The following is a 12645-nucleotide window of genomic DNA, read 5'->3' on the forward strand; positions in this document are numbered from 1 at the left end:
TCTTTCTTTCTTTCTTTCTTTCTTTCTTTCTTTCTTTCTTTCTTTCTTTCTTTCTTTCTTTTTCCTTCCTTCCTTCCTTCCTTCCTTCCTTCCTTCCTTCCTTCCTTCCTCCCTCCCTCCCTCCCTCCCTCCCTCCCTTCCTCCCTTCCTTCCTTCCTTCCTTTTTTATTTATTTGAGAGAGATTGAGCGAGAGAGAGAGGGAACACAAGCAGGGGGAGGGGCAGCGGGAGAGGGAGAAGCAGACTCCCCACCGAGCAGGGAGCCTGATGCGGGGCTCCATCCCAGGGCTGTGGGATCATGACCTGAGCTGAAGGCAGACTGAGCCACCCAGGCGCCCCTCAAGGGCATTTTCTAAAAAAATAGCAATAACCAAAATATCCTGTTATTTAGTGCATAATTATAATATGGCCATAGATGTATATATTACTTGAGGGGTTTTTGTTTTGTTTTGTTTTGTTTTGGTCTGGGTGTTAAGCTCTTGTGATTGTGTTTATTATTGTTACTGTTAACACTTAGCATTTCTATGAAACAGTGGAAACAAAATACTGAATTTTACAGTTTGGTAAGAGGTATGTAGCAGAAGCACTTTCATTAGCATAAATACATTCTACTAGTTTGTTGAGATAATTTATGAGTCACTTTAGTTACCAAGAGGGAAGCAGCTGAAAGCCTACTTAGCAATCTTGCATGTTTTTCATATTTTGTAATGCATAAATCCCTTAGGACCGATATATAGAGCTGTGACACTTTCTGAGGGGTCTTAAAAGCAGGGTAAAAAAAACCCTTAATCGAGTGCATAATTTGTCACATCTGAAAAGTAACACTGTTTTAACCTTTCATCTAAGATATAAGTACATTTGAAATACTTTTCTATATTTTCATATATTTCTTTAACTTTTTTCTGTTTAACTTTATTTTTTATTTTATTTTATTATTTTTAGAGAGGGAGATGGGAGGGTGGGATAGAGGGAGGGGGTGGGGAGAGAGTATCGTAAGCAGGCTCCACACCCAGCACAGAGCCCAATACGGGGCTCTATACCGCAACCCATGAGATCAAAACCTGAGCTGAAATCAACAGTTGGTCGCTTAACAGACTGAGCCGCCCAGGCGCCCCCTTTTCTTTTTTTTTTTAACTTTAGATTAGTGTTATAGTACAGTGTTGCCCAGATATATGCATATAAAATATTAGAAGACTCTGATTTAACCAGTGTATAAGCTGTGCCTGAAAACCCCAACTTGTAATATAGGCAAGTTCTATATTTCAGGGTGTCCTACCATATTGATGTTGAAATACCACAACAGAGGTCAGTTTGATGTAAATCTTTTTCACTCCATTTTATTGAGATATCACTGACATATAACATTAAATTTTAGATGTATAACATAATGATTTCAAATATGTATATATTGTGAAATGATTACCATGATAAGTTTAGTTAATATCCATAAGTTTACATAAGTCACAAAATTTTTTCCTTGTGATGAGAACTTTTTAAAGATTTTATTTATCTGAGAGAGAGACAGAGCATGAGCAGGGGGAGGGCCAGAGAGAGAGGGACAAGCAGACTCCCCTCTGAACATGGAGCTCTTCACAGGGCTTGACGGAGGGCCAGGGGGAGGTTGGATCCCAGGACCTTGAGATCATGACCTGAGTGGACTGAACCACCCAGGTGCCCTAGTGATGAGAACTTTAAAGATCTGTCCCCAGCAATTTTCAAATATACAATACAGTATTGTTAGCTATAGCCATCATATTGTATATTAATATCCCCAGAACTTATAAGTGGAAGCTTGTACATTTTGACCATGTTCAAGTATTTTGCCCACCACCCATCTCTATTCTCTACCAATCTGTTCTCTGTTTCTATGAGTTTGGCTATTTTTAGGTTTCACATGTAGGTAAGATCATCCAGTATTTGTCCTTCTGTGTCTGGCTTATTTCACTTAGTATAATGCCCTCAAAGTTCATCCATATTATCTCAAATGGCAGGATTTCCTTCTTTTTATGGCTGAATAATACTCTCTTATGTGGATATATGTCTGAAATTATCTTTATTCTTTCATTTCCAAGTCTTGGCTATTATAAACAATGCTGCAGTGAACAAGGAGGTGCGTATATCTCTTCAAGATAGTGATTTCATTTCCTTCAGTTATATACCTAGAAGTGGATATGCTGGATCATGTGGTATTTCTTTTTTTTTTTTTTTTTTTTTTTTTGAGGAACCTCTATACAGTTTTCCTTTGTGGTTGTACCAATTTATATTCTCACCAACAGCATACAAGTATTCCCCTTTCTCCATATCCTTGCCAGCACGTGTTATCTCATCTTTTTGATAATAGTCATTCTAACACATGTGAGGTGATAACTCGTGATTTTTCATTTATATTCCCCTGATGATTAGTGATATTGAGCACCATAAGATGTATCTTTTGAACAGCTTTGGGAAAATGTCTTTTCAGGTCCTTTGGCCATTAAAAAATTGGATTATTTGCTTTTTTGCTATTGAGTTATATGAGTTGCTTATATATTTTGGATGTTAACCCCTTGTTAGATATGTGGTTTGCAAATATTTTCTCCCATTCCATGGTTGTCTTTTCATTTTATTAATCATTTCTTTTTCTGTGCGGAAACTTGTTAGTTTGATGTAGCCCACTTACTTATTTTTGCTTTTGTTGCTTGTGCTTTAGGTGTCATATCCAAAAAATCATTACCTAGACTAGTGTCAAAGAGCTTTTTCCTTGTGTTTTCTTCTAGAAGTTTTATGGTTTCAGGTCCTACATTTTTCTTCAATCTCCTTTGAGTTAATTTTTGTGAGTGATGTAAAATGGGGGACTAGTTTCATTTTTTTGCATGTGAATATCCAGTTTCCCCAGCACTGTTTATTGAAGAGTCTTTTTTCCATTGAGTATTTTTGGCTCCCTTGTCAAATATTAGTTGACTGTATATGCATGGGTTTATTTCTGGGTTCTCTATTCTGTTCCATTGGTCTGTGTGTCTGTTTTTATGCCAATACCATAAATACTTTTTTTTTTATGACCTAAATTCTAAGCCACATTTAGGTTAAGAACTAGAAAGAAGAGAAGATAAGAATATGATAAATGCTTTCTCTGACACCTTAAAATTAATATCTTTTTCTGTGATGACTTGGTCATTAGAGATAACATTTTTCTTTGAGCTTTCCATATAGTGCTAATGTGAACATTCCAGTAAAATGCTAAATCATCACTCATTAAAAACATTTCCCAAGAACCAGAAATAATTTTTTTCTCAAATGCCTAGATTATATTAGGCATTATGATATTTGCAATTCGGAGAGTTAGGACACTGCATGTAGTATCCTTGTCCTTCGCAGTTAGCTAAATACCTTTACTTAATCATGCTTATACCTAGTTAATGAAGAAAATGGAAACCTCTTTAAAACTTTTTGTTACAAAGAAATTAAAACATGATCAAAGATACATGAAATAATATAGTAAACCCACATGTATGTGTCACCAGCTTCAATAGTCTTCAGCTCATGGCTAGTCTGGTTTCATCTATAATCCTATCCATGTCCATTGTGTTATTTTGAAGGAAATCTCAAGTGTCATACCATTTATCGATTATTTCAGTTATCTCTAAAAGATAAGGACTTTAAAAAAGTCATAATACCATTTTTGCCCTAAAAAGTTCCTTAATATTATCAAATATTCAGTGTTCAAATTTCTAGTAGTTTCTTAAGTGTTGTAATTCTCTTTCAACAGGACCATCCATTGTGATTGGTATAGCTTTTAATCTTTACGTTTTCTTTGCTATATTTCCCTGACCCACCTCTCTCCCTTCCTTGCAATTTGTTGAAAAACAAAAACAAAAACAAAAAACAGGTTCTACAGAGTTTCTGACTGTGGATTTTGCTGACTGCATCTCTGTGGTGCGGTTAATAGGATCCTTTGGTCTCTGTATTTCTTGTGAATTGATAGGTGAAGCTAGAAATGTGATCAAGTTCGGATTGGGTTTTTTTGTTTTTGTTTTTTTGGCAAGAGTACTTAAAGGGGGTTTGGTTTTCTTTCTGTTGGAAGTATGTAGTACCTGTTTATTTCTCTTTGTGATGTTGCAGTTAGAGCCTAGAGCCTAGAGCTCTAGAGCCATTAATTAGGAGTTGCAAAAGGTGATGTCCTAATTTTATCATTTTTTCTTCATTTATTATTTGGAATAGAAAAATATTTCATATTCTTTATAGAAGTAAAGAAAAAGTTCTTAAATATTGGCTAGAGTTCACGTGGTGATTGGTTTGTATAGGAGAGGTAGGATATATGCTTAATTCTTTGCCTTCATTTACCACTTAAAATTTTTTTTTTAGAATCCTCTAGTGCTAGAGAGTGACTTTTTTATTTTTATGACTGGAAACTTTTAAGGTCTTCCCCTATCCTTTCAATTCAGAATTTTTACCGGGATGTGTCTAGTATGTTGATTTCCACCCCCCACCCCCACCCCCCCGACCATCAATGCCTGGAACTTGAACCCCTTGTATCTTCTGTTTCATGCCTTTCTGCAATCATGGGATAGTTCCTGTTTGTTGAATTATTGCCTTTCCTTAGTCTCTTTCTCCCCCTCCACTTTAGCTGTTATCATTAACATTTGTTCTGGATCTGATTCGTTGCTCCACATTATCTTATTTTACACACATGAGTTCTTCCTCTTTGTAGGTTTGCTCTGTGTTTCTAAATATTTCTCCTACTTGCTTTTTCAGACCATTAATTTGGTTTCAACAATGTCCATCTAGTTCTTCAATTAAGCTATTGAGTTTTTTCTTAATTTTTATATTTATAAGGCATATATTTAGCTCTAAGACTCTGCTTAAGTGTTCTTAATTATATATATTATAATTATGTATGTGTGTATATATTTGTTTATCATTAGTTGCCTAAATTGTACCGTTGGTGATTCAGGTTTTTTAATCACTTGTCAGTTTGTGGGTGATTAATTACATAAAATATCAGCCTCTAAGTAAAGAATCAAAGTTCAGAAGTTAACTAGATGTAAAAACAATTGGCCAAAGGGGTTTCCTTTCCAATCCAACAGTGAATATATATCTTAAGTGGTAAATGTTGGGAGGTACATGAGTCTCAGCCTTCTGGGCCTTCTGTAAAGGAGTAGGAAGGACTCAGCTAATAAGTAAGTTGTCCATCTCCATTGTGACTTCTTAGAGGCTGGGAGACCAGTAGGAATTTCAGAATACACAGGCTGGTATTGCTCTTTTTCTTGGGGGTCTACCAGTTTCTACCAGTGAGGTTCTTTCCCAAGAACTGGGACATTCCTATCTTTGTCCTAGGGTTCTTTGCTCAGAGGAGGGCCTCCTTTCTCTTGGGGGTGGAGAAATTATGCCACCACTTTTTATCTGGATCCTAAGACCTCAGCCCATCCTTCTGGCCCATTTGGATGCTGATGTTTAGCAACTGCTCAAGGAGAGGTAATTGGTATTTGGTTTGGATTTGGGAAGGGAAGACTGCAAGGATGCAATATACCATTTTTCTTAACCTCCTTGGAAGTCTCTAATTAGACATTTTCAGAGTGTATGAGCATACTATAAAAATCTTTTAGATGAAGGATTGCAACAAATACCTGAAAAATAGTGAATATTGAATTCCCAGATATCTGGCTAACCCTCTAATGCCTTCAGGTCTTTGCTCAAGCCTCACCTCAGTATGCCTACCCAGACCACCCCATTTATATTATAATTTTCATGCCCTGTCTTCACACTCCTGTTCCTCTTACCCTGCTTTATTGTTTCCCTACCTTCCGTACTTTCCTATATACTAGATTATTTATTTATTTATTATGTTTGCTTATTATTTATTTACTTATTATTATGTTAAATGATGTGCCTAGAGCATTTGACATCCAGAATAGACAACTTTTTAACACTCTACTCCCCTAAATGATGACATTATTTTCATAAAAATTCCACAAATGAAATTATTCATTTATTATGTAGATAGTAAACTCCTTTATTTAGCTTCACTATTATAATCGTGGCAGTAAAATAAATAATAAAAGGGAAGTACACACTATAGTACAAGGCAGGAGAAAAGCACAACTCTTTAGCCAATTGTTTTTACATCTAGTTAACTTCTGAACTTTGATTCTTTGCTTAGAGGCTGATATTTTATGTAATTAATCACCCACAAACTAACAAGTGATTAAAAAACCTGAATCACCAACGGTACAATTTAGGCAACTAATGATAAAATTACTGTTTTATTCTCTTTTTTGTTCTTTAGTTTGAAACAATTTTAAAATAATGTTAAAGGTACTGTTCAAGTTTAGTAAAATATTTTGAGTGTGAACTAAAATTTGCACTTAAAAACATTCCATCTTGTTGCTTGTGCTCTTGTTTCATTGTTTAAAATTTTAAACACAAATATAAATACCAACAAGTCCCATAAAATGACAGCATTGGAGTAACTCAAATCTGTTTGTCTTTACAATCCCTATGCTATCATGGTTTATTTTGAATCTAATTTAAATGCAGAAGATTGTAGTACCGCAGGCTTGAAGTGAACTGCATTCTAAGAAAGGGTTGGAGACAAGAACTTTACACTAAGCAAACTTGAAGTATGTCAAATCTTTGTGAGCTATTCTTGAAACAAATGTATGTGGTTAAGTATACATATATGTGGGCCAATGTTATTGGGAATTTCCCAAATGAATGTGTAAAAAAAGTTTATTAAAGAATAAATAATAAAAATCTGATAATTTGAAGCTTACAATGTTTTATTCAAACTTAGCAGTAACTGTAGCAGTTGTTTAGAATTAAGATCAACAAAAGACTTTTTCAGGGAGAGGTAGTTTATCAGTGACATTGGTTAGAATTGTGGGCACATGGTGGTAGTAAAAATCAGATTGCTTATTAGTCTGTTTGACTATTGAATATAAATTCTTGACAAAGCATTCCCTTATTGCCTGAACCAGGGTTGACTGCTCTCAACATCCCACCTTAGAGTGCCACTAGTTATATTTGTTTACTGTATTCTATACCCTTGCCCTATATCCTATCCCCCATTAGCTCCATGAGGGCAGGTAATATTTTGTTCAATTATGTTTCCCATCTAAAAAAACTGCTTGGCATCTAGTAGGTGCTCAATAAATATTTGTTGAATGAACAAATGAATGAATGAAGCTCAAGGTCAGGGATATTCCTTTCTATGTTTTTTTCCTTTCCCAAATATTTATAAGAAAAATCACTATATAGTGGGTACTTGGTTAATGTTAACTGACTGAAATGCTTGATATGTGGTGTCTTTAATCTGTACAAGAGAATTTAGAATTTTGATTATTGCTGCTGTAACAAATTGCCACAAACTTAGTGGCTTAAGACAACTCAAACTTACTAGCTTATAGTTCTGGCAGTCAGAAGCCTGAAAGAGGTCTTAATAGGGCTAAAATCAAGGTGTCAGCAGGTCTGAATTCCTTCCGGAGTCTCTAGGAGAGAATGTTTGTTGCCTCTTCAGCCTCTAGAGGCTGCGTGAATTCCTTGCCTTGTACTACTGCCTTCCATCTTCAAAGCAGTCACATTTCCTTCTCTGATTCTTCTGCCTCCCTCTTTCCCTTGTAAGAACCCTTGTGATTATATTGGGCTCACCTGGATAATCCAGGATACTCTCCCATCTCAAGATCCTTAACCTGAATTACCTCTGCAATAGTCCCCTTTGCCACATAAGATATATCCACAGGTTCCAGGGATTAGGACATGGAAATCTGTGAGGGACCATTATTCTGCCTACCTTAGCATCTTACCAGTACTAAATGTTCCTATCCATGAACAAAGTATCTCTCTCCATATATTTATGTGACTTTAAATTTCTGTCAATTTTCAGTGTGCAGATCTTTCACTTTTTTGTCATATTTATCCCTAAGTCTTTCATATTTTTTTAGTCTTTCATATTTTGATGCTGTTATAAATTTTTATATTTTTAAAATTTCGAATTCTAATCATTCTTTACTAGTTTGTATAAATTTAGTTTTCATTTATTGCTCTTGTATCCTGCAACCTTTCTAAAATTCATTTATTCTAGGAAAATCATTGGGTTTTCTACATAAATGATCATGTTGTCTGAATTAAGATGGTTTTAATTCTTTCTTTCTTTTATTTCTTTTTCTTGCCTGATTACAATGGTTAGAACCTCCAGGATAATGTTGATAGGAGTGGTGAGAACTAACATTGTTGTCTTGTTCTTTATCTCAGAAAGCTTTCAGTCTTTCCTGCTAACCATAGGTTTTTTATAGATGCCCTTCATCAGCTCGAGGAAGTTCCTTCTATTCCTGGTTTGCTGAGTTTATAAATCAGGAATGGATGTTGGTTTTTGTCAAATGCTTTTTCTATATTTTCTCATTATTGAGGTGTTTATATGGTTTTCTTTTTTAGAATATTAACATGGTGGAGTATATTCACTTCAGAATACTTCCTAATTTCTTATTTACCCATGGGTTATTTAGAAGTGTATTACTTTGTTTCAAAATATTTGGGGATTTTTTTTTTTCAGAGATCTGTCTGTTATTGATTTCTAATTTAATTTTAATTTTAAGAGAACATACTTAAACATTTACTAAGACTTGTTTTATGTCTCAATTTTGTCTTTCTTGGTAAATGCTCTGTATATACTTGAGAAGAATGTGTATGTGTATTTTGCTGGTATTGGGTGAAGTGTTCTATGAATGTCAGTGAGTTTATGTTGGTTGATACTCATTGGTTATTCAAATCTACTATATACTTACTGATTTTCCATGTACTTGCTCTATCAATTATTGAGAGGGGTATTGACATCTCTGACTATAATTGTGGATTTGTCTATTTCCTCCTACAGTTCTATCAATTATTGCTTCATGTATTTTTAAGCTCTGTCTTTGGGGACAGAAATGTTTAGGATAATTATGTCTCTTGATTAACCTACCCCTTTATCACTATGAAATGAACTTCTTTATACCTTTTGATACTCTGGCCTAATGTTAATATAGATACTACAACATTTTTTTGACTAGTGTTCGCATGGTGTATATTTTTCCCAGTCTTTTGTTTTTAACCTGTTCATATTTTTATATTAAAAATGCATTTCTTATAGGCAGCATATAGTCAGTTGCACCTTATCTTTTTGTCCTATTGTCAGATTGCCTTTTATTGGGGGTATTTAAGCCATTTACATTTAATGCAATCATTGATAGGGTTGGGCATAAAGTCTATAATTTTACTATTTGTTTTGTATTTGTCCCATCTGTTCTTTGTTCCCTAATTATTCTTATTCTGCCTTTCAGAGTGAGTATTGTTTATAATTCCATTTATCAATTACCTTTTAAAGAAGATAGGTAAACAGATAAGTAAATATGAAGTAACAAAAGTGGAAAGAACTATGGAGGAAAGCAAACTTGGAAAAAGGAATAGGAGTAATCTGGTTTGGGTAATGAGAGGGATTGGTGGCAGGTTTTAGTAGGATGGTCAGGAAGGTGTTACCTGAAAAGATGATATTTAAGCAAAGACCTGAAGAAAATGAAGGAGTGAGTCATGTGAATCTAAGAGAAGAGAGTTTCAGATAAAACAGGATTAATAAAAGCCCTGAGGTTTGTCATGAATTTGCCTCGTGGGTTCAAGGAGCAGCAAGGAGGCCATGTGGATGGAGCAGAGTACACAAGGGGGTAATGAGAGCAGAGGGGCAATGGAGGCTGAGTCGTGGAATACTTTGCATGAGTTTCTGATTGAGCTGCTGGGCTTTGAGCTGGAAATGACATGATCTAACTTAGGTTTAAAAGATCACTCTAGCTACTATATTGAGAATGAACTGTGTGGGGAGGGGAGCAAGAACACAAAGGGAAAGCCAGTGAGGAGGTTATCATGATAATCCAAGCAGAGATGATAACTTCGATCATACCTGTGAGAAATGGTTAGATTCTGAGTATTTTGAAGGTAGACATGAAGGATGTGCTAATGGATTGGATATGGGTATGAGGAAAGGAGAGGGTTCAATGATTCCACAGCTGGCCTAAGGAAATGGAAAGACGGAAGTATGTTCTCTGATGTGGAAACTGTGGGAGTCAAATGCCTACAACAGCCTGGCATGTGGTAGGCACTTTGTATTGGGAAAGGCAGTCTTGTTCATGCAGTCTTTCAGCCCCTTTTGGCCATGACCATAAGAATGGGCCTGAATCCCAGAACACTTCCTTTACCGAGAGATAGAGTCCTCAGAGCCTGTGCTCCTTTGTTCTGCTTATGTATCATATGGCACCTGGCCAGCCCCACTGCTGTGTCTGTCCCATTGGGGGAGGGAATGGGGTCCTTCTGCTGCAGCACAAGAGCGGGGAGCACAGGCCAGCTGCTTTGTGTGGCTGCCAAGAGGGACCTGCTCTCTCCCATGCAGGGGCAACTGACCGTCACTACTGATGCTAATCTTACTCTCTTTCTTCCTTATCTGAGTGAAGTGCTGTTCCATTCAGTGCTTGACTGTGTTGTGTTTTCCACAGTGACTCCAGTACCAAGATGCAGTGGGCAGAAATGTTTGGATTTCTACTCCTAGTGATAGGCAACAGATGTCACTTGCTCGAGACTTTGTAAATAGTGAAGGAATAAATGAATGAATGGGAACGTTTGGACTTCAAGTTAGGGGCTGTTAATTTTGAAATGACTATTGGGCCTTTAAGTGGAGATCATGAGTGGGCAATTAGATGTAGCAGTTTGGAGAGCAGACTTTGGAGAGCAGAGGAGAGCAGGGATTCTCATGGAAGTCATTAGTTACCACTTGAAAAAAATTATAATTTGGAAAGAATTGGTGTCTCCATAATGAGTGTTTCTAGCCAACAAAAGACATATATAAAAATGTTCATAACAGCATTATTTGTGGTCAACCTAAACTGGACAACATTATTCATCAGCAAAAGAATGAAATAGTAAATTGTGGTGTCGTCGTATAATGGTATTCTGTAGTACTGAAAACAAATGAACTTAGGTATGTGCAACAACACTGATGAAGCCAGACAAAATAATTCTTTCTATATGATTCCATTCATACGAATAAAGCTAAACTGTGGTGTTAGAAGTCAGGCTACCTTAGGGGAAGGAGAGAGCAGGTAGTGACTGGGAGATAGCACTAGAGTACCTTCTGGAAGGCTGGCAGGGTTTTCTGTTACTTCACCTGGGTGGTGATTATTATGTGTTTGTTTTATCATCATTCATTGAGTCGTACATTTAAGTGTTGGATACTTTTTGGGATATTTTGGGGATATATGTACATTCCTAAAAAAATAAACTGTCATGTTAACATATTGCCTCTCAAAGAATTGGTTGACCAGGCTCTAGTTTTGAAAGCTGTGGTTGACTCCTACCTATCCTTGTGATTTTAAGTGGTCGTGAAGCATTCAAGATAATGCCTTTAAACTGTGGCAGGAAGAATATCATACAAATAACTGAGTTCCTAATGCTGGAAAAGAGGTGGAGTAATAACCACTGAAGTGCAGAGTTTAGCATACCTTTCTTGACATCTAAAATACCTTTTTTTTTTTAAGGTTGGAATTTAAAGTGAATTGGAGAAAACTCAGTAGGAAATCTTAAGTTTAAATATAGCATTAAAGCTGTAAACCCCACATATGAAACTATGAAAACATCATTTATCAAAAGAATGTAGTGACCTTATAAAGATATACTTGAGGGGCGCCTGGGTGGCTCAGTTGGTTAAGCGACTGCCTTTGGCTCAGGTCATGATCCTGGAGTCCCGGGATCGAGTCCCGCATCAGGCTCCCTGCTCGGCGGGGAGTCTGCTTCTCCCTCTGACCCTCCCCCCTCTCGGGCTCTCTCTCTCCCTTTCTCATTCTGTCCCTCAAATAAAAAAAAAAAAAAGATATACTTGAGTTAGGTATGTATTCATTGTTTTGAGCTTTGAGCATTGAGGTGAATGCATAATTTCATTTTATTCTTTATACAAGGATGTTTACATTTCAGTGTATCAAAGCCACCTATATATACAGGATAGTCACTAAAGACCCAGATCCTACTCTTCTATATCTATCCGTCACGTGTGCTTTGATATTTTGATTTCATTGCCTCAGCTCCCCTCTGAAACTGTAGGCCAAATCTAACAAGATAAAATATAATGAGAATAAATGCAAGGTCTTACATTTAGGTCCAGGTAACGAATGTGAAAGTATGATTTACCAACATAAGTGATGAAGTTTCAGGAGGTTTTACTGATATCAGATCATTCTTCAAATGAGACTACGCCCTCAAAGGTTAATGTGATTGTAGGCTATACTACAAGTAATGGGAGATAGACCACACCCAGCACATTATGGTCAGTTTGGGGCACCATATTTTAAGAGTGACATTGACAAATTAAAACTCATCCAAAGGAAAGCACCAGGTTTGAGATGTTGTAAAAATGGATTTATATGACTGAATAAACTAGGACTCTGAAGTCTCACAGCAACCATGTAAGGCATTATCCCCATTTTACAGAAAGGAAACTGAGGCTCAAAGATAATTAATGACTTATTAAAATGTTACTGAAAAATGGTTAGCTCGGGGCCCACATCTCTTTATTTTTAAACTAGTATTCTTTTCATTTCAAAATACTTCTTTTAGTAATATACTAAGTGAATGATTACAGATTAAATGGAAGGAAAGGGA

General features: G+C 36.2%; 1 protein-coding gene across 4 annotated transcripts in view; it reads left to right on the forward strand.

Annotated features, from left to right (window-relative positions):
* Window positions 1-12645, forward strand: part of REC114 (REC114 meiotic recombination protein) — a 162947-nt gene that overhangs the window by 63351 nt on the left and 86951 nt on the right. The window lies entirely within an intron of this gene.

The sequence above is a fragment of the Callorhinus ursinus genome, unplaced genomic scaffold, assembly GCF_003265705.2.
Source record: "Callorhinus ursinus isolate GAN/ISIS: 27379988/994484 unplaced genomic scaffold, GSC_fseal_2.0 scaffold25, whole genome shotgun sequence".
Taxonomy (NCBI): domain Eukaryota; kingdom Metazoa; phylum Chordata; class Mammalia; order Carnivora; family Otariidae; genus Callorhinus; species Callorhinus ursinus.